General features: G+C 37.3%; 1 protein-coding gene across 13 annotated transcripts in view; it reads right to left on the reverse strand.

Annotated features, from left to right (window-relative positions):
* The window catches only part of PAM (peptidylglycine alpha-amidating monooxygenase), a 146,022-nt gene that overhangs the window by 99,365 nt on the left and 24,267 nt on the right, over window positions 1-22,390 (reverse strand). The window contains exon 1 of one of the 13 annotated variants that reach the window (XM_087741531.1): window positions 17,762-17,891. The exons of the other annotated variants lie outside the window; for them this stretch is intronic. The gene's annotated coding sequence lies outside the window, so the exon portion shown is untranslated. Of the gene's footprint in view, window positions 1-17,761; window positions 17,892-22,390 lie in introns of those variants that run through there. 13 annotated transcript variants of the gene reach the window in all.

A 22,390-nucleotide genomic window follows, 5' to 3' on the forward strand; every position in this document is an offset into this window, starting at 1 on the left:
TGGTGGTAGGTAAGGGCAGACACAAACTCAGAGGAAGCCAGGACATTTCTGCTGTTCACAGCTATAAATTTGGCTTAAAAGTTTTGGACACACGCTAACAGAAAATGAGAGGCATTCACAAAATGGGGACATGGAAGCTGGTGAACAAGCCGCATGCAAGCTTTTCCAAAGATCTTCTGCAAAATGTTCAACAGTTTTCAAGTTTTCTGTTGAGCAGCATTGCTGCTCAGTTCAGGTCAATCTCAAAAAGAAGGTAATCTGCCTAGAAAGTAGTAATGAAATACCTTTCTTTTTTTTCTTTTTTTTTCCCCCCCCCCCCTGTTTTTGCTTGAATTGGAGCTAGCTTTAACTGAATCCTGAGGACAGTGTCACAGTCTGACAAGTGTCAGAAAGAAGGCAGTATTCCTTTACCGGGACATTTACTTGCACTATTTTGCAGGTCTAATCTATTTAAACTTTAAATAAAATGAATCATGAGAGGAAAAACAACTAGACTATTTTTTTTCTTCACGACTTACACATTTATTTCAGTTTGTAGTCAGAATGTCTTGAGTCCTATTAATTTTTAATCTCCTACATAAAAATCAGTTTACCTTGATATGCAAGACATTTTTAGATATTGGCCAGAACGTGAATTCTTAGCCAAACTGGAACACAGGAAATAGACAAGCACTTCTGGTCCCAAGTCCTAGAGAAGAAGCAATGATATCCACCATGTTTCTGGGCTTGTCAAGAGATGAAAAGGACAAACCTTAACACGATTAAGACCAACTGAGTGCTTTTTAAAAAATAAAAATAAAAAAATAATCACAACCCATGAAAGGGTATCAGAGCTACCACAGACCACTGACTCATCACTCTGACATATAAAAAACAATGAAGCATCACAAACATTTCTTATTCACAGATGAGATGCCATTTTTTTTGCACAAGTTTTTCAGTTAGCAAAGAAAGGAAATGTGTAAGTCTGCTATTCAAACTAACCAGTATGCATAAGGAGATTCAAGCTGTTTGCACAAATATCAACAAGCCAAGTTTCAGAAAGGCTCGCAATTCCTTTATGCCAGATTCTCCAAGGCAATCACCATACTGAATACAGAATACTCTTAAGAATACAGCCTGTAGAGACTAAATCAGCAGAGACATGATTTGTCCACATGAGGGCAAGTTTAATCCCATGAACTCAGTTGGATTACTCACGAAAAAGCTCACTCATGTGCATACGCACTGGAAACCTGGTCACGATCCAGGCTGCATAATGAGCACCAAGTGGTAAGCACACAGGTATGTTTGCAGGAATGTTGGAATGACTTTTATTTGTAGTATAACAGACACTGTTTTTTCCAGTTTGTATTTTAATAACCAAGCTCCCATGAAGAAAAAACTGTTTAGGAAGTAGTTCAATTAAAACCTAAGAAAACTACTTTGTAATCAAAAATTGGTAGAAAATTGTTATTCTTACTTAATTAAGAATACATTTTAATGTTTCATTTTAATGTGGTGGCATGAAACAACTACAAACCAGAGATAAGAGACTGTCCTTGCTGAATCAGATTTGTGAAGAAACTCATTTACACATTTGTGTTTTGTCTAGTACAACTACAGAACCTTCACATTACTTTAGTGAACTTTATGAACCTGTAATAAAAATAAAGTTTTAGACTAGTAAAGGGAAACACTTTTTAATTAACATATTAATGCTGATTAAGGCCATATTACTGATCTTTTTGATAATGGAAAAATAGGTGATTGAAATGTTTCTTATGTATTTCAGTGCTTATTAGAAGTTTTTCCAAATGCAACATAGGTGCACCTACCTCCACGTAACAATTTTTCAAAGTAGTACTTTAGCTCCTCCTAGCACAACATCATCTGCTTCTTTAGCAAGTAGTCCCCAATCCCCCAACTCCACAGGACTGATTTTTCTGACAGAGGGTGAAAGCTATGGGGCAGTGGAGGGGGGTGGGTCGAGGAGAGAAGAAATAAGAGTCATTCAAATGCTGTATAGAAACAGCAGTAGAAAAGCTTTAAAAAAAACACAGGATTTTTGAACAGAATATTTTTTAGCTTGTCACATTTTTTTACATGTCTACCACTCTGTAAATTACAAATAGAGTATTTTGTTTTCCTACATTTTGTTCCTCCTGGGACAATAACATGCATTTTTGCAGGAAAAGAAAAAAAATTAGTATAGATTTTTCCAAAATGCTCAGTAAAAAATAATACAGAGAGTACTACCTATTGAGCTAGTTACAGCTTTTTTTCATCTACCTCTCAAGCGCTAAGAAAAACATTATACAGATTTTTAGCCTAAGTTACTTCTAGTTTCAGACACACATTTTTTACTCGGAAGCAAATTATTCAAGCTGAATCGCCAAAACTGAATCCCAAAAGACTTCAGAGATGCAGTAGCTGAAAGGAATCAGACAGAAAAAGAGATCTGAGAGCAAAGTACAAAAAATTCAAAGATTACTTTCTTCAGGTCAGCATTAAAAATTGTTCACACAAACATTTCATTGTCACATTGCAAGTCCTCCTTCACCATGAATAAAAGAGAAAGAAATAAGACATCCAGTGGTTTGGTGTGAAATATAACAAGAATTTTGTACAACAAAATTTGCTCAGTTTGTGATAATGGAGAAGCAGATCAGCTATCAGCAGACCTAAGCACACAGTCAGAAAGGTCAGTACATCAGCTGTCGAGAACAGTTGAAGTTAACACTGTTACTATCTCAAGTGAGGAAACACTTGCTTTTCCAATGGATTACATTAATCGACAGTTTACTATAAGGCAGGTTACCTCACTGACTAATAAAATAAATTGATGTAAAATAAAAATAAGGTAGTAATTACAATAATGTTTAAAAAATGTGACCGCACCAGCTAGCCCAAGAAACTGGATAGCCTAAACAACTGTCATGAAAATCCAGATGACAAACCTGGCTTTTAGACTGCCTTTCAAACAATCTTCTCAGCAATTTTTTTTGTAACATCAGGGACACCGGTCTTTGTATCAAGATGTAACCTGGTATGGCGAGCCATAAAAGTGCCAGTACACACTGGCAACACAACACGCCTGTTTGAGAGGGTTGCGCTCACAGCACTGCAATGATCAAGGTCCACATTCTTCTGCCCCCTGTCTAGAGGATCCATCAATGCCATGGCAAACTTAAACTTGGATGTTTTAAGCTAACAAAAAGAAAGTTGGAGTGGGAATTGCTGTATGATGACAAAATACAAATATGTGCCAGAGATACTAGAGGGGAAGCTGGAAACTGGGACACAGGATACCTCATCATTGAAACTCCATGGTCTAAACTGCACTTCGTATCCAATGACTAGGGCATTGCAAACTGTTTGCGAATTGAAAATGAGAGTATTGATTTTAGATATACACATTCTTCTAAAAATTAGGCTTAAGAACTCAATGTCAATGTTCTCTACTTGATGCTGCATTACTGTAATAGCTGCTTCTGCCAGCCCACTAAGCACTCCCAATTTCCTTTGGTAACACATTTTTACAATCATCTTTGTATGGCTATGTAATGCTTTATTTAAAGTCACATTGTTTCTGAGGCATACAGAATCATCACAGAGCACTGGTTCTCTGCAGTGAATAAATGCCATTTCTAGCTAAAGCCTTCAAGGGAGAAATGGTGTGCTGTATCATCAGTGAAGATACCACATCTACCACTTGATATAAGAATTAACCACAGCACTTTATTAGATCTTTGCAAAGCATGTTAATGCTGTTTTTTTAGAAAATACTTGAAAGCAGAGGTGACTCAAACACTTTGTAACTGGTTGGCATCTCATCAGAAAATTTGATAGTAGACTTTTTTGTGCACTTGTATAACAGAGAAGTTGAAGAGATGTTTATGTATGATGTTTATAAGATGAAATAAAACTATCCATTAGCAAGATAATACTGATAGGTAGTCAAAATACCGGAGGGAATTGGAAAAAATGACCATTATCTTGTAAAGGACCTGGTAACATTCTCCTATATTTTGCCTCTTCCTTCCCACATTCCATCTAAGTTATTGCCATGCCTGTCTCTGAGCCCGGAGATTGTCAACAGCATCTCCTTGAAGGAGTCATCCGCAGGCACCAGAGAGGCACAGACATAAGAGACTGGCAGATAAGTATACGGAAACTTGTTACATGTTGTATCAAATGGTTAGCTGGTGCAATTTGTTGGCATTTTTTCAGTTTTCCAGCGTGTAGCAACTGAATGTTCTTACCTTGTCAACACTCTTGTCAATTAATGAATAACTTGTCAACTAATGATTAACCTAAGGTCTTCTTTTTGTAGGGTACTATCCTTAAAACTTCATTGCATTCTGCAACCACTACATGTCACTATTAAACAAAGAAAGACTAAGAAAGATTTAGGAAGGTTTATAGAGTTTTATGTAGATGGATTCTGTTATTACTATGAAGGTAAGAGCCACCTTAAAAATATGAAGCTGAAACTGCCAGTTTAAAAATATTAAATAAAAGTAAGTAAACAAACAAAAAACAAAACCAAAACAAACCACCATGACCACAGACATTGCAGGTATGCTAACCTGCAAACAAACAAGCTGAACTGTAAGATTATTAAAGTTGTACTTCTATGGCATTTAAGAAAATATATAGTAAGTAAGCATCAACTGGGTCATTGCTTTATGAAGAGTAACTTAATGCATGCTACTTTTTCTTTGAGGTGGGGGGTACACTATGCAGAGAAGTATCAGTTCCAAAACCTTCTCCTTCCCCAATGCAACAGAAGTGATTGCTTTAACAAAAACAGTGATGTTAGTCTTCTGTTGAAGACAGCTACAAGAATAAAAAAAGCTCCTGCTGGAAAATTAATTGCCTTAAAGTTTGCACACTTTGTTTATTTCTTGAGGAAGTCTGCAGAAACAGTAGATGAAATTAATACTCAGTCATGGAGAAAAACAACTATCTTTACCATTCAATTCCATAGCGCCACACCTTGAGCAGACCCATCACAGCATACCTAGAAGTTTAACTCCCAGTTTGGGTCTGTCTGCACTCCTTGCATCCTCCACGTAAGCTACCTGAAGCAACAGGAGTGATAAAGCTTATTTTGTAACTGCACAGCAGCATGCACACAAGCTCCACAAGCACCACGAGATGAACTGCGGCAGGCTGCCAGGACCCCGAGCTGCACAGTTGCACTGGATTTCCATGGGATTTCAACCATAGATAAAGTCTTTATTTATTAGGGCTGCAACTGTATAAAATACATCAACAAAATCTCACAGTGTGTCACATACAGCTATAGTTTCCTAACAGGCAACCTGTTGAAGTATAACAAACTTTCAAGTGGAAAGAAGCAATTTTGAAGCAGCAGGCACCAGTGTCACTATTACACCTGCAACTAGATGTCTCGGAGACACCACAGACTGCTTTATTCCTTACTCAGGCTCCATGCTCCTTTTAAAGGCAGTTAAATAAGGAGACAGCTGCAAACAGAGCTTAACTTCTACAGAAGTGAAGGAGATGGGCAGTGCAGAGGAAGAGAATGTAGGCAGAATAAAGGTGGCACAGCAAAAAAAAAAAAAAAAACCTAACACTCTTTAGTTGCATGTACTCTTCATGCATTTTTAACATAACTGCTAGATGGAAGGTAATCTTCATTTCCTTGCCACATACCCACCACATGGAAGAACTTTCCAGAAACTCATGACTAGCAGCTGAGTCATCTCAGATTTGTTTTCAAACAGTTTTAACAGATTTTAATACTTTCAAAGAAATTGCCATTGAGGTTTTAAAGGGGAAGACAGAAACACAGGATGCTGCAAGCATTCTCTAGCAAGAACAGGTATTATCGTTTCTAATATTGTTTCTTGCTTTCCCCACGTCTTGAACTTTACTATTCATCACTTTCTAGTTAATCTCTAATTACTTATCCAGTACTTTCATAGGTGTTATGTATCAGATGCATCAGATGATTCTCTAAAGCAAATCAGATCAGATTCTGCATTAAGGTGCAAAAACATTTTCTATATTCTTAAGTTATTTAGCAGTCAGAGACACCTGATATAATTTGATGATCATTGTGATGCTTTTGGGGAGGGGAAAAAAAAAAAAACAAACCACAAAGAAAACCCCAAAAAACATAGCTGTGTTAATAAAAGCTATATTCAATACTGCACAAATAAAAAGCCAATACTGCTCTCTCTCACCACAATACTGGCAGTACTGAACACAAAGCCTGGCAGCTTTCCAGGGCCTTCAGCAGCTACTGCTGATGTGCTGCAGACAACAGATTGACAGTGAAGCATCTTTGCACCATGTGCTTTCCTACCATCCAGTTTCAGAAAGTTAAGCAAAAAGACATCAGCTACAACTGCCCTTCCAATATACTGCTCTGAAAATAGATGCAGTGTGTATCTGAAGTTTGCTTTCCCGTCAAGCATTTGTTGGTTTTAAAGACAGGAAACAAAGTAGTCACAAAAATCCATTATCAAACATATTGGGAAATCAGGTATTCAGTAGCAGCCTAATTCCAGTTTTGTCAGTCATAATGTTGTACAAACAAAGGATCAGAAAAGTAAATAATAATGCCCATAAAATAAATTAACAAATTAAAATCTGACAACTTCCTTTTAGGAAAAAAAAAAAAGTAGATTTATACAGCAAATCTTCCAGTTATTCATAAAAGTATATCTATTACACTAGCGATGCAAAGACTCCTTTTTAAAATAGAATCAAAAAAGGACAAGTTGTTTTCTTGTTCAAAACAATCTTACCAGGACAACATTTTCAAAATTTTATTTCATTGACAGCTATAACTGTTCTCATTAAAAGTAAAAAATCATGAACTTTTTTTGCCATACCCTGTTGTACTTCACCCATAACAAATGAAATGATTGTTTGTGTATGGCACCTCCAAGATAACAGAAACATCTTCATCCTTTTAACAGCTCGCTGAATTCACTGAAGAGGTTTTTTGGTTGTTTTTTCATTTGTTTCTTTTTAAGTAGCAGTTTGTTCAAACTTAGGCAAGTCCCTTCCAGACCCTGCACAGAGCTCCTGGCCCACTCTGGCAAGAGAGGAGAGAGGTAAGTTCCCGCAGGGCAGTAAAATTAAGCAGCTTTGTGCTGACTGAAAACATAGATTGCATTATTTAGATGCGATCTATCTGTCACCAGGCTCAACAAGCCCAAATTAAAACAATGCAAGCAGCAATTTTAATTTTAAGAGGACACCTAATCTTTATAGTACAGGCTGGAGGGTTTTCCCAGCTAAATATGCCACTATTTTAAGTTCAGCCCATTTTGAAAGCCGTACAACACTGTAAGAAAGAAGAATAATAACAGTAAACACTGCTTTAATTTCCACAGCTTGTGAAGGTCATGAACATGCTTTGAGTTGAGAAAATCAAGCTGCCTGAGAAAACAGCTCTGGCTTCCTAGCCCAGATAGCAGTCTGCTCCTACTTATAAGCTGAAATCCATAAAACCAACTGCATTTCAAACGGGGAAACTGCAGCCCAACTGTTTGAACCTTTGCCTACAGCATCTATTTTGTGTTTGCTTTGATCAGCGAGGAAATGGTTACTTCTGAAGTTTAAAACACTGTACTTCAGAGTTAATTCAGTATTTGTTTGAAATGAAAAGCATAAATATTTCACTGTTGTCTTTGATGTTTTGTCTCAGGCTGTCAGCTCTAATAAATATGACTGAATTGTTTCTACTTAACACCCGTTTTTAACGATGTCCAGGAAAGCACAAAAGACTTTATATTACATACTAAAATAAAACTTGAGGTTTGACTACATGAGAGATTAAGAAAAAAAATGACAAGGGATAAGTTTAAAAACAACTAAGACAGTTCCCTAGTGGGGGGAGGGAGGGACAGCAGAATATGTGTTTATACAGAGTTTTTCAGTCTAAACTTGATCTTACATTATCTCAACAACCTAGAAAAGTTCTCTTATGTAGATAAATTCTGAATTTTACAATATATTATCTGCAAAACAAAAAAAATTTTTAAAGCAAATCTACCAAAAGTAGTCCATGGTATTGCCTAAAATTGGAAACATTGTCACTGCACTATTTTATTGCATTACAAACTCTCCATTTACTAGATACAACCAACAGTGGACACTAAATGTTCAAAAAAAAAGTTACTGTCCAATGACATTACTAATAATTGCCACTTTAGTAAATATTACAACCCTAAAATTTCTGTCTTATCCAGAAGTGTAGATTTGTTTTCCAATTATCTTTAGTATCTTTGGGCAGGAGACAGATATTTTGCTAAGCAGAGAAGTTAAAATTACCTCATGGTAATCACAAAAAATTCTCCTGAGAATACCCTTTCAGTCAGGCCGAAGACAGATGGTGCTCATATTCAGCACCAAGTAACACTGACTGCCACTCAAATACACTTCAGCTATGCGTTCCATCTGCGTTTTAGTTACTATAGCAAAACCATCCATTATACCTCCAATGACTCCATGATTTTGTAACATTAAAAGATAAACTCTTTTAATTAAAGGAGGTTACCCATGAGTAGTCATTGTGTACTATTTGCAGACAAAAAGGTTAAAAATTTAAAATATAGATAAAGCTTAACAGCCTCCTGAAAAAAATAGTTTTCTGTTAAAGTATATGTCGAAAATATCTACTTAAGTAAACTCTCATTCACTCATAAAACAAAAATGCAAGTCTTAGGCTTATAGTTTGCACTCAAGTGCAGAGGATATTATTATGTTTGGGTATTTGTTTTCATTTTCATTTTTGCAGCATTCTTCTCTAAAATCCAGCATAAAGCTTTTAAGGCTACATTAACACCAAAAAATTTCATACTCTGTTGTCCCACATAAACATGACAAAAAAGTAAAAGATAAAAGATGTAACCTACCTCTGTTAAATTCAACATAACACAAACAACTGTGCAATATTCAATCCCACTTGAAGAGTAAAGCACACATATTATGGAGCACTGAAACAGCAAATTAAGCTAAGAAAAAATGATACTACACTACTAAGTCACAAAATAATTCCTAAGGAATACTGAGGATGAAGAGGATGAAACACAAAAACAAATTCTTTTGGTACTTCTGTACATATGTGGATCTCTCAACAGGTTTATCTAAGAGACTAATTCAGAAGTGTTACTAAATTCTACTCCTAGTGCTTCCATGATACGGGGAAGTAGCTAATTCACTACACAGATTGGGAACTGACGCACAAGTTCATGCAGGGTGTCTTGGGACCTAGCCAAGAGCTAAAATCAAGTCCACCTGTATCAGAGCACTGTTCACAAGAAATCATCACACTGGTTCTTGTAAAGTCATGCTGCCCTCAATAAAACTCACAGAGATAGTATATGCCACAATTCAATGGGACATTTCTAAAAGCTTATACTGGCATCAAGAGTGACAGGTACATCATTTTGCTATTACAATATCACATTTTAATTACAGACAAACAGAAATACAATACTTACCGTTCATAATTTTTACACAGTAACTTCTATTACTGGTGAGCTTTTTTTAGATAGTAACTTCTGTTACTGGTGAGCTACTGTAACCACAAGTAAAATAAAATGCATACTGCATACTTAATTCTTTGAAAGAGTGTAGATTTATAAAACCTCAGTAGATCTCATGCCGAGAACTGGTTTAAGATTCCTTTTTTTTAGGCTGATGAATTGAAAAAACAAAGACAGTTTTGCATCAGATCAGACTTAAGTTTTTCCCAAACAAACAAAAGGAACTGCCAAGTATCACTTTCTTGGGATGAAACAAGCAGGTTCAATCAACTTCTTTTACTGCCCCAAGTACAGGGGAGATAGCTGTAAGGTAAATATATATGTATTTATATAAATCTATTTTGATCTCCCAGAAATAAATATATTTCTGATCTCCCAGGATACATAACTTTCTGTCTGACACAAATACACATGAAACCAGCCTGTCTTCTTTCTGAGATTTCCTGAAATCACAAGTTAGGGACTATATGTCTTTCCCCCTTTTTGTTGGTTATAGAACTGATTGCATGCTTAGCTGTTTGAGTTCCCCTGTTTTTCTATGAGGATGCTTTGAGAATGGCAGATGACATTCAGATAAAAGAGGGAACTGAATCAGCCTTCTACCTCCTCTGTGAGCCCAGTGCTCCTTAAGAAACTGGCCAATTTAGAAGAGGGAACAGCTACTGTTATTAGCGGTTTTGCAAATCTGCACTGGTGTACCTTCGTACTCAGCCAAACTGATTAATTGTTTCAGGCTTACTTAGTAAATTCAGCTGCGGGGGGTGGGGGTGGGGCATCAAAAAGCACCCCATCCTGCTCTGGTCATTGACTAAACTCACATCCAAAAGGTCTGAAGCAGTGATTACTCTGAGGTGGCAGTGAGGCAGAGTTGTCAGCCAGGGAACCCCTGAGGCATCCCTGTTTCCAGGTAGGGTCCTTCCAAGTAGTAAAGGAAGGATGGCATACTACTAAATGGAGTACTTCACTACTCTTCAGATCTAGGTTAGGCTACTCTAGAGGAACCTCAAGAAAACTCTGTACTGTCACATTCTTTCTGATTGACTACAAAGCCCACTTTAAACACCAAGTCACTGCAACACTTAAGTGCTACACTGTTTTTCTGAAAAATTTGCTCCTTTCCTGCCCTTCAAATCCATGTGTCACTTCCCTAAGGGGATTTCTGAAAGAAAGCACTACAACCCTCTTTCCATGGATGTCTTTCTGATAAAGCAAAAGCCCTGAAAGCATTCAAGTTATGTTACATTTTTGATTAAAAAAAAACAAAACAAAACCTAAAAGTAGTACAGTGATTATAACAGTAGTTTTCATTGTAGCAATCCAATCCCTCTTCACTAGCCCATCAGCAGTATTTCTCTGGGGCTGAAGGATTTAAGGAACAAGAGTGACTGATCCACTCTGCTCCTCATGCACTAAAGCTTCTTTCAGGTGCGTTGTAAGGACACAAACAGTTGGTAAGAGACTCCTTACATACCACTCAGTAAAAAGATTCATCAGTCTAATTCTAACACTCCACTCTTTTTTTTTTTTTTTAAAAAAAAAAGGAAGAAGCTACTGGACTTGCCCAATAAATAATGGAAGTCAGACACAGAAATTTTGCAGAGCTCCAAGACTGTTTCAATCCTTCAGAAACCCAGACAGTCTGGTTCAGTTCTGGACTTAAAGCTCCCTTCTGACTCCCACTCTCTTCCACTGTAAGTCACTTACAGATTTACATTCAGAAAAATGAAAATCAAATTCATTCTCAGTATAAGCTGTGCAGCTTTTACTGAATTCAACATAATTTATTTGCAGCCAACATTCTTGCAGCACCTCCAACTGAAATCCTTTTGCCTTGATATTAATTCTAGTGCATTGAAAAGAATAGCACTGTTTTTTAAAAAAAGTAAAAAGAAAAAAGACAAAACCGTCACCTGCAATCTCTCTGAGGTAATACACAATGGAATAGCAGGAACAGCAGTACTTAATTGAATCATAAATTAATGCCTCTGCTAGATGCACAGCACTGTTTCTATTCTGAGGTTAAATAGTCAAAAGATTGAGAGCAAGAACACAAAATAATTGTGTGACTTCATAATTTTGACTTTTATTCAGGAAAAAAACCCAAACCCAACAATACTGCAACTTGGGGGGTTCGAAAACCAAAACATAAACAAAAACTATGTAAGCCCAAAATGAAATCCTCAAAAAAAAAAAAAAAATCAGTGAAGTCCTACTTCCTTCTCATGCAGAACAAGATAAAATACTGTCAAGGGATTCTTTTGATTTTTAAAAAGTTCTCCAGAATTGGGTGCTGTAGATAAACACGGCAAACACAAAACAGCCAGTTCAGGATAACACAAGTTCTACAGAACACTAAAATGTTTTTCCTAGTACACTATTATTTTTATTGTACCTTCACCTTTATACTTTTTTCATCCTAAAGAACGATCACCTAAGCTACCCGCCATTGCAAAATAATCATATTCACAGGATATTACCATATTCCCAAGATCAGAAAGCAATATTTTTAGAACAGGAGAATATAATTTTGGAAATAAATGTACTAGTGGAAGGAAAACAGGTTACCAGTCAACATGGACTGGAAGTATTTATAAAAACCCCAGAACTTTAGGAATCCATTCAGGAGAATACCAGTTCTAACTACCAGTTCTGCCTGTTTTATTATTATTCTGTTACACATATTTCAACAAACACATACACATGGTTCCAGACAAAAGAAATGCACTTAAAAGAAAGTCAGTTAAAAGAATTTTATGCAAGTTGTTCTTCATTTCATACAGCTACAGAGGGGAAATTTTACATCTTGGGGATACAGCAGAAGGGAGATTTTTGGAATAATGCAAGAGAAAGACACACAAGTGTTGCATATGCATTTTTCTACATTTGTAGCCCTCCTGATTAAAGGATCCAATCTTAAAGAATTATATGAGTGCTTATCTCTAAGTAATTTCTTTATTTTGACAAGACTAAAAATATTACATACATCCTGTCAGCAAATCTTAGCAAGATTAGGGCACAATTTTTTTCCTATTGACTAAAATGGAAACCACATGGCCTTCATCTCCCTATTCCACATACAGATGTACAAATAATGTCCTAAGAGACAGGAAGCAACTGAGTAAACATCACTGATTGATTCTGAAAGACTACGCATTTCCTGCATTACAGTTAACCTATGTGGAATAAAGGCAGAAGCTCCATGCTTTAAAGATACAACTGTGCAAAACAGCTTAAAGCTTTGTGTTGGGGCAAAGTCTGCCCAGATGGAGCAGGCTGAGAAAGACAAGGTGGCTGCAGGTCCATGTCCCCATGTCCAACCATAATAAGGTTAAGCACATATTCCCACGAACCACATGCACACAAACCACATGTATATACTACACATATAATTATACACATGGCCAGGCACACAGATCACACAGACACAAAAAGAGCCAACAGCCTCACCCCGCTCCACTCTGGCTCAGCAGGATGTAGGTCCATTGACAACAGGATTCACTACATGCAATGTGGGTCCCTCCAGAAGCTGGGCTCAGACATTTGGTCTGCCCAATAGCCAGTCCCTGGATCCCAGTCTCCCCAGTTGCTGGCACCTGGACAAACAAGCCCCAGAGACCACAGGTGCGCTCCCATTGCTGGCACAGTCTCACACACACACAGAGCTCGCTAAGACTCCCCTGGTCCCCCAGCAGCCAACCCCCTGTGGTCTCACCCACAGAGAGCCACAACAGCAGGTCTCACCCCTAGAGACCCCCAGACGTGCAGTCTGTCTGGCAGCTGGCTGGCACCCTCCTGGTCCCCTCACTAGCCAGCTCCTCCCACAGTCTTGTCCTTAGAGAGATGCACACACATCTGGCTCCCAGGCCACTTCACCTACTCACCAGCCAGTCTAGTTTTACCTTCTTCGGCCATCAGGCCCACACTCACACACCCATACTCGTGCCAGCTGCAGGTGCCAGGGACACACAGGCCCCCATGACCCGAAGTCCCACTCCAGTTACTGACACTTAAATCCACTCCCTCTGGTCTCTCCAGTCACTGCACCATTGACACGTGGCCCCTCCAACCCGTGGTGTGACCCAGTGGCTGCACTCAGATCCCATGCACACATGTATACACAGAACAGAGCCTTCACTGAGGAAAGAGTTAGCAAGCAATTTAACAACGAGACAGGACAGACTGCGCTGACCAGGCACAGGGGAGGGCCAGACAAGCATACAGACCAGCACACTATCTGCACGACTGTCCCTTTTTTAACCCCTCACCCCTCTATTTTCCCCACCCTTGTTCATCCCCAAATCACCTCACTCCATCCCTTTTCCTGCCTCCGGTTCCTCCCCTACACATCCCATAAGTAGCCTTGTGCAAACCCAAAATGCTTGCCCCACACCTCTGGGCAGCAACTCCCCTCAGTCTGAAAGGTACTCCCACGTTGATTCATCTTGACGGGTTTCACGGCTGGACACTGGAGCTGAGGCTCTGCCAGTACAGCCCTGGGAGGGTCCCCGGACAGGGTGCATACCCCCTTTGAGTCCCTAATGTGGGGTATCCCCCACTACCTACCTTTGTGCTCTTTGCTTTTCTGAGTTTGTGGAGACCAGGCCTTTGAGACACTGATGGCTCCTGTGAAGGGCCTGGGCACAGCCAGGGGAGGATGTTATTTGGGTTCCCTCACCTACCATTGTCTCTCTGCTCCTTTGCAGGTGTGCAGACCAGCTTTTATCACATAACCTAACACTTCAGATTTTAATCAAACAAATAGAAAATAAATGTTAACATTAATCTTGCTGCAGTGCTCTTTTGCCCTGCCCTTGCTTGAAAGATTTGGCGGGGGGGGGAGCGTGAGGGGCAGTGTCATCATTGAAAAACAGCACATTCCTAATGTCAGATCTTGAACTGAATTCCCGTGTCCAAACAAGGTAAAAAATTCCTCTAAGATTTCTATCTGAATAGTAACTTTCCTAAATTTTAGGGAAAACATTCAGAAACTGTCTATTTAAATCAACTAAATCAATTAAACTAAAATCTCCTGTGCCAACCGGCTCTTCTATTTCACAGTTGCATTTGAACAGAGAGATTTTAAAAACCATAAAACCCCACCACAATTTTAGGGTATAGTTCCACTTTATGACTAAGCTAATAAAGCGGGGTGTGCTCATGCTCCATGGGGCGGTTGATCTCGCCGTCCCTACTGTGACAGACTTCAAGTCCACAGCTTCAAGTGGAGTAGGTTCATCTCACTAACTTGGTGAAAAAGCCACTTGTTCTGTTACAGATCAGGTTTCTGTCACATCGGACAGCTTGATGAACTCACCCTATGACTGCTGTAGGGAGAGAAGAGCACCAGGAAAGTGAGGCCAAGGAAAGCAAGAGCAAGACTACTTGTTTCAGCAGTAGCCAGACACTGAATTAACATCATCAAAATTTATTAGCATTAAGTTTACATAATCTCATTCTCTTGTTACATAATAGAAGCAGAAATTTACCCTGTTCAAGCCTTTTTTTCCTTTAATAACTTCTCCTTCATTCAATTTTTAAGGTAATTACCTCCATCTCTTCATTCTCAATATCCTTTTGAAACTCCCTCTAATTCTGTAATGTCCTTCTGTATGGCCAATATTACAGACCTGAAAAAAGCATGCTTCTTTTTTTAAAGTAGTCTTTATCCTTTCCTTCAGTATAATCCTGCTTGCTTTCTGCTCAGAATGGAGAAAACATACCTATGATTAATGACAACACTGTACTAGAAGATCTCTAGTACCTCTAGAAGTATTACAACACAAATAGAGTACACCCAAACATGCACCCCTATAAATGACCCAACAGGATTATAGTAAAAGAACAAACAAAAGTCTTGTTGCTGTAATGAACTGTTTGAATGTGAAATCTCAAGGTAGAGTCAAAAGCCCTGGTGGGAAAAAAAAAAAACCACAGCTATAAATAAAGGAGGAAAAAGAAGCCTCCAACCCCAACCTACTGCTATGTCATTAGACAGAAAGAGTCATTAAAGAAACAGTTGAGCCTTGGACAATAACTTTTCCCTTACCACCATCCAGTAAGTAATGCATGTAGCATCTAATGTGGCAAAGTAAAAGAATTTCTTACAACTGCTCCCCAAAACCAATACTAAATAGTTTTCACTGGCTACAGAATTTCATTTTTCCTCCTATGCCAGTATACAAAGCAGGAAGAACTCCTGAAGAGAAGAAAAATATTTAAAAGAAAAAAAAAAATCAGGCTTCCTCCCATACAGGAATTGCCAGCTATCTGGCACTAGCTGAACACGGCTTACTTTACCTTGCTTTTTTAAAGTCACTTAAAGAACTGCTCAGGATACAATTATGCAGAACAAAAATGAACTAGAACTGAAACTTAATCTCCATCTATGAACAGAAATCATCAGTAAACTGTCAATGTGATCTGTGTTCGGATCATCAGTCTTTATGATAGCATTTTTCAACAAATTCTCTCCAATGGCCAAAATGACTTTTTTTTTTAAATAAAACCCCACCTTTGTTTCCCTTCAGTGATAACCACATAACATTGTTTGCATCCACAAAATAATATAATCAAAGCAATTTAAAAGCAAATTTAGGAAGTAACCATCAATAGCTAACTGTCATTTTAACAACTTTAAGATGATTTGTAGCATGCTGCTTTTAATTGGGACCATAGTTAAAAGCAAATGCACATGCTTGAGAGAAAATACAGTCATAAAAAAGGTAATTAATAAAATGGTGTATTTTGGGACAAGACATACAGTCCTAAAGATTATAAAAACATCATTGCTGCTAGCACATACTACAAAAAATAACACTTGAAACTACTAATTGCATTTCAGGGGTTAAATATGCTACAACAGTAATTATTAATATCTAGATTCAATAGGGTAGAACCATAAATTCCATTTATATCCAAGTAAGATATTTTGAATTAATAACTCATTTTAACAACTTTCCAAAATGTTGTTATAGTCAACTTTGACTTGTGGCTGGAACAGGGTCCATTTACATTTAAATATAGCAGGTATTCAGGTATATTGTACAAAACATACCATTTTCACATAGAATTTCCTGCAACACCAAACTCCTTTTTTACAAATTTGTTTCCATTTACACTAGTAGTTCTTTCCCCATTCCCCACCCTTATCCCAAAATTCTTCTACTTTAAAGTATCAAATACATACATTGTTTTGTAAGTAAAATCCCCTAGAGTTTTCACGATGGAGAAATCAAAACACAACAGACACAAAATGAAGCTACAAGGCATAAAAAGAACACTTAAAATGGACATTTATTATAGTTCTGCAGCTTAGCTCCTGCAGTGTTGGGTTTTTTGTTTTGTTTTGGGGTGAGTTTTTGTTATTTTTTGGTAAAAGACAGAATCACATACTTTATGTAGTGGGCATGGCCATTTGCAACCACAGTAATCTAAAGCAATGCAGAAAGTAGACTGGAAGAAGGAAAAAAATTCCAACTGTGAAACAAAACAGTTAACAGCTTAGCATCTCAGGCTTACAAATAAACTTAGTTTGCAAGGCCAAAATGTGCAGGAGTGCTCTGAGTTTCTCATAAAATCAGTTCCTTCAGTGTTTTATTATGTTTTTCCACTATTCAAGATAAACAACAGAACCTCTGCTCTCTTAAAGAGTAACATTAGATTTCAATAAGAATTCACATTTCCACATACAAACAAAATTGCATGCAGAATAGTTGCATGAGAGTATGTTCATCCACTGTTCTACTACCCACATAAAGAAGACAAGAAAAAACACAAGGTAATGTGAGTTGGGGGTTAATTTTTGCTGTTGTTTTGTTGTAATAAAAAATAATAATTTAATATAAATTAATAAGTATTAATAAATATTTAATTATTAAAATTAATAAAATAATATAAAATTAATTTTTAAAAGCTTGAACATTTTTCTTTGAGGTAATGCTCCCATTACATAATTTGTGTTCTCTTTTTATGATTTAAAAAAAGATCTGGGAATTTTAATTGGTAAAAACCCTCTAATTAATAAACCAGTTTTCAACTTCAGGAATTTTTAGTTTGCCTTTTTTCATATTGTTGAAGATTAGCTAGACTTTGCCAAGTTTAAATTACGCAAGCTATGCAACTGGTTCAGCTAAAACACACTTTATGCATTTAATGAACAATGCAACAGAGGATTAAAAAAGCAACCCTGACACCTCACAGCGTAAGGATACATAAAAATTATTAAATATGAAGCAAAAGACACTTACCTTCCAGTCTCATGAATCCCTAAAATGACACTAGATAATAGAACATACGGAGAGATGCTTATGATCTTTAGCAAGGGCTGAATCATCTTCATGTAGATGCTGCGAATAGCCCCTCTGTATGCATACTGACATCATCAGTAAAGACTTGGAGGCAGAGGATACTATGGTAACCATGCAATGTGCTGAGAGAGAGAAGCCTTTAATTGCTTTAACAACTTCCTGAGGCTCGTGCTACTGGGCTTCTATTTGCTCAGAAGGAAATGAAGGTTGTCACAGAGGCAATGAGTGTGATACTGTGCAGAAAAAAAACCACTGACTCCTGCATCTATTAATTGTGATGTGCCTTTTTAAATGACAAATGTCATAGCCTGAATTCATTACTGAAATTTTCTGACATCTGCAAGCTCTGGCAGGAGTCACAGGTCAAGAAGTAATACTGTCAGTTAGCAATTTTTTAAGCATTTGTATTTTGTTTTCTCTATTTGCAAACATTGGTACCACCACATTGAGATGTTCTCTTTTTCAGGTCATGGCATAGTTTTAAGTATAGGGTGTTCTTCCGTACCAGGGAGTCCAAGACTGATCACAACAGAATCTAAAGTACTAATATTAAGGCTCAAGTAAGATATAAACTGACATGCTGTAAAATGAGGTATATATCCTAGTATCATGTTTCTCAACTTCCATGACTATCTGCCAATATATCACTTCTGAAGGACAAAGCTCAAGTAAATATTACCAGAAGTGATATGATACGGCCAACAGATAGCTGAATAAGAAGTTTTCGCTAGGCTTTCCAGAAAACTGCAGTATTATCTCTTCATTTTGCATACAAGTACCTCAGCTGGGGTTTATTTGGTTTTTCAAAACTGAAGAATAACAACATGACTAACGACACAATCGGAATTACACAAAATCTAAATGGAAGGCGGGGGCGGGGGGGGAGGGAAGGACAAAAGAAACCTCCAAGTCACATTGGCTTTAGTTTTTAGTTCCAACAAGTTCAGGTTTTTAATTCTTAAGGGCATGTGAGAGAGGAAATTGCTGTCTGTAGGTCTGGCTTAACTATGATAGGGTTATTGTGAAATCAGTTTCACTGCTTTAACACAAATATGATACAGATTAAAGAACAATGATGCAGACACTCCAGTTTTGAATTCTCAAATTCACTCAAGTTCCCCTTAATGGTCATTTCCCCAGCTAATGCTCTGCCTGAGCAGTACAATCAACTAACAGTTCTTCTTTTAGAAGTGTACTATTTCCCCAGAAAAGACAGAATCAATCATTTTATCTGCTAGGTTTGTCTCAAAGCTGCAAGTTAGAATCTTGAAATCAATTTTATTTTTCCCTTAAAGATCAGATTATTGGGTAATCTTTGACAGTTTCTATTCCAATCTAATCCTAACCTCCCCTCCCCACAACTGTTAGATATTTAAAAAAAAAAAACAACAAAAAACAAACAAACCACAAACCAACAAAAAAAACCAAACCAACCAAAAACCAAAGGTGGTTGTCAATGTATCAACACATCAAATTTTGCAAGAGTAATGCTACAGTGCTTTCATTAATTTCTATGATACTTAGAAGTCTAAAACCTTCATTAGAAAACACATTCCAAAGAATAAAATAATTCATAAGATGATTCATTACACAAGTTCTTTAACATCATGGATGAGACAGTCAGTTCATACTCCGTATCTGTGGGAGAAGAACATAGCATACCATGCCGAACTGTATGGCGAGCAACCTGATCTCCTTATGAACTGCTGTCACTCGGTATCGAGCACAAGAGGCTGATTAAAATGTGCACAGTTCTGTTTAGACTGCAGCCTGCCAATGCAAAAATATCTATTTCTTTCCAAGGAAATCAACATTACCTCCTATGCAGGGGGCTGATATCAGTTTCCTACCAATACACAAAGATTCTTGACACACAGTGTTAGTTAGGAATCCCCCAATTTGGAGTTTCTAGAAGAGCTGATGGAAACTGGTTGTTTAATGAATGTCATTGTTTCAATTCTAACATCAATCAAACCCTTGCAAAGACACTGTGCTTTCCACATTTAGGCTGAAAACTCTCATCATGAGATAGTAGATTAAGAATGCTACTGGGCCAACAACTTCCACAGTTGTCATTTAACATGACAAATCTTGCAGACTAAATTTTGCACTTTTTTTTTCCCCCAAAAAATCACACTTTCCGGCCCCCTTCTCAAACACATGGGCAAAACGTTTCAGACACTTCACATACATAGACTGCTTTTCATAGCCAAGTTTCTGCACACACACCACGTTTCCAAACCATTGATCTGAGGTACAAAGAAGTGTATTCTCTCCATCACAGTCTCTGTTGCTTCATGTATATAATGCTATGCACACTTTAGGGAAAAGACAAGGTAGAGAACAGTAGCAGAAAACAGTTGGATAATTGTCTTTATCATAAAGTTGTATATACAACTCAACTGCAGCAATGTAGAAAGCCATAACTAGGTTTTTTTGTGGATTCTTTGTTGAAACAGGTATTAGGTCCCCAAAGGACACTAACAGCACATGGATGTGTAGACACAGAGACAAACAGCAGTTCAAGATAGTAGCTCAACAAAAGCAGAAAATTGTACCCACTATATTCCTGTCAACTCCACCTTTAGATACTGACATAATAAGCTAGTTAGCTCTTGTTAGGAAGCCAGAAGTCAAAAGGGCCACAGCAATATGAACAGTGAAACTTCTTCTAAAGCCAGGGTGTGAAAGATGCAAAGGTGTTTACCATCTCTAATTCATTCTCAAGTGAATAATTTAAAAAAAAAAAAAAAAAAAAACAAAAAACAAAAAACAAAAACACCAAACAAACCAAAATAGATCAGCCTGAAGCCAAATATAAAGCTTGTTCTAGAATTGAAGAACTAATCTCTTGACTGCAAAGTTGAAAATGTAGTTACAAAGGACAAAATGAAAACACATACAATCTTAAGTTACTGGAAGACACATACAGCTTTTAAAGTGACATTTATCCAAAACACGTTTCCCACAATCTCCTTTCTGTTTTGAGAAGAGGAGGAACAGACAGTATCTGGCACATCTAGTAAATTACATTCATCCCCTCAGAGAATGTAATAATAAATAAATCCAATAAAACCATCACCTCAGAGGTCTTGATTTAGTAGCTAAGTGACTCTCACGGTTTTTTCAACTAGAATCTCATGTGAAAGTATTTCTCTGGGCAAATTCTACAACTTCCTCTTCCATCTCAAGCTAACTCATTTGACTGCTTTTAAAACTAAATAAAAACGAAGGTTAACTTGTTCGTTGCTTGAACAGTAACCTCATTTGGTATGGAAAGTTTATACTGTTAGCCAAGAGGCTTTGTATATACAGCGTCCCTTTTGCAGTCCCCACAAAAACCCAACCAATTTAGGTCAGATATAAGTATCAATAAGAAAGGGGGAAAAAAAAAAAAAAAAAAAAACAAGAAAGAAGAAAAAAAATGCTAAGTGACAGTTTTGCATGCTTCTTAGAGTCTTCATCCGAGCCGAATCAAGTGTTGTTTCCAAGAAGAAAAAAAAACAAGCAGTCATGTTATTTTTGTATGACTGTGGACAGGCAAGAGGTTAGCATATCAGCTATGGGATTGCAAATAATGATGCAAGCCCAGCACACAAATTCTTTCTCAAGGTCAAAAAGTCAAGAACTGAAAAATTAAGGTTGGTAGAAGAACAATCTTGACTTCATTTTTGCAGACACATGTAATGTTTTCCTCATATGCCTAAGCATCTGAGACTATTAGACTAAGACTCCATAATCTTCGAAGAATCTAATTTCTACAGCAATAGAAAGAATGAGAGTAGCTCAAGCAATCATGACAGCATATTCTGAAGTCCTGTTCTTACTAAGAGACATTCCAAGATGCTTACTCCCATTTCTTCTGCAGATCTCTTCCCCCACCCACAATTTCTGTGAAAGAGATCAAGACCACACACGCAAAATTTACCATTGTTTACCCAGAACATTTTCATCAACTTTTACCCGCCATCCATATTGAAATCTGGGCATAAGCCATTTAAGTCAGTAACTGTTAAAAAGGTAGGTACAGGACAAGCTAGAAAAGGTACCAGCTTATAAAGTGATGAACATTTACCACATGTTAGAATATTGTTGAAAATACTCAGATAATTCTTTGCCAAAGCAGGAAATGATAAGTTGGTATTACACACAAAAAAATGTACTATTAGTATGATGAAATGTAAGGGATTATGAATACCAAATTCAATTAGAAAACATTTTGAATTAGGAGATCATTGTGGTTTATTTCACATATGTACATCTGCAACTGAAGGGTTTCTCTAATTTTCTACAGTGATATGTTGCCAAAACAGGGCTGCAATTCTTATCACCACCAACACAAGTGGTAAAAAGGAGGGAAAGTACTCTCAAGCAGCAACTCCTTACTCTATAGTATCAATTCCTGAACTTGGTCATATCATGGAGCATACACACATAAATAATATACAGCTGTTACAGGCGAAGCAAAGTATTTTAATTACTTCATACTGTTCTATTACCAAACCTATGCAAATCTGGCTCTTATTTGGCACCAGTCCCACTTCAAGCATATTATGGATGGCGTAGTCC

This window comes from Nipponia nippon, unplaced genomic scaffold (genome assembly GCF_047370975.1).
Source record: "Nipponia nippon isolate SJK-2023a ecotype South Korea unplaced genomic scaffold, ASM4737097v1 scaffold_8, whole genome shotgun sequence".
NCBI classification, from domain to species: Eukaryota; Metazoa; Chordata; class Aves; order Pelecaniformes; family Threskiornithidae; genus Nipponia; species Nipponia nippon.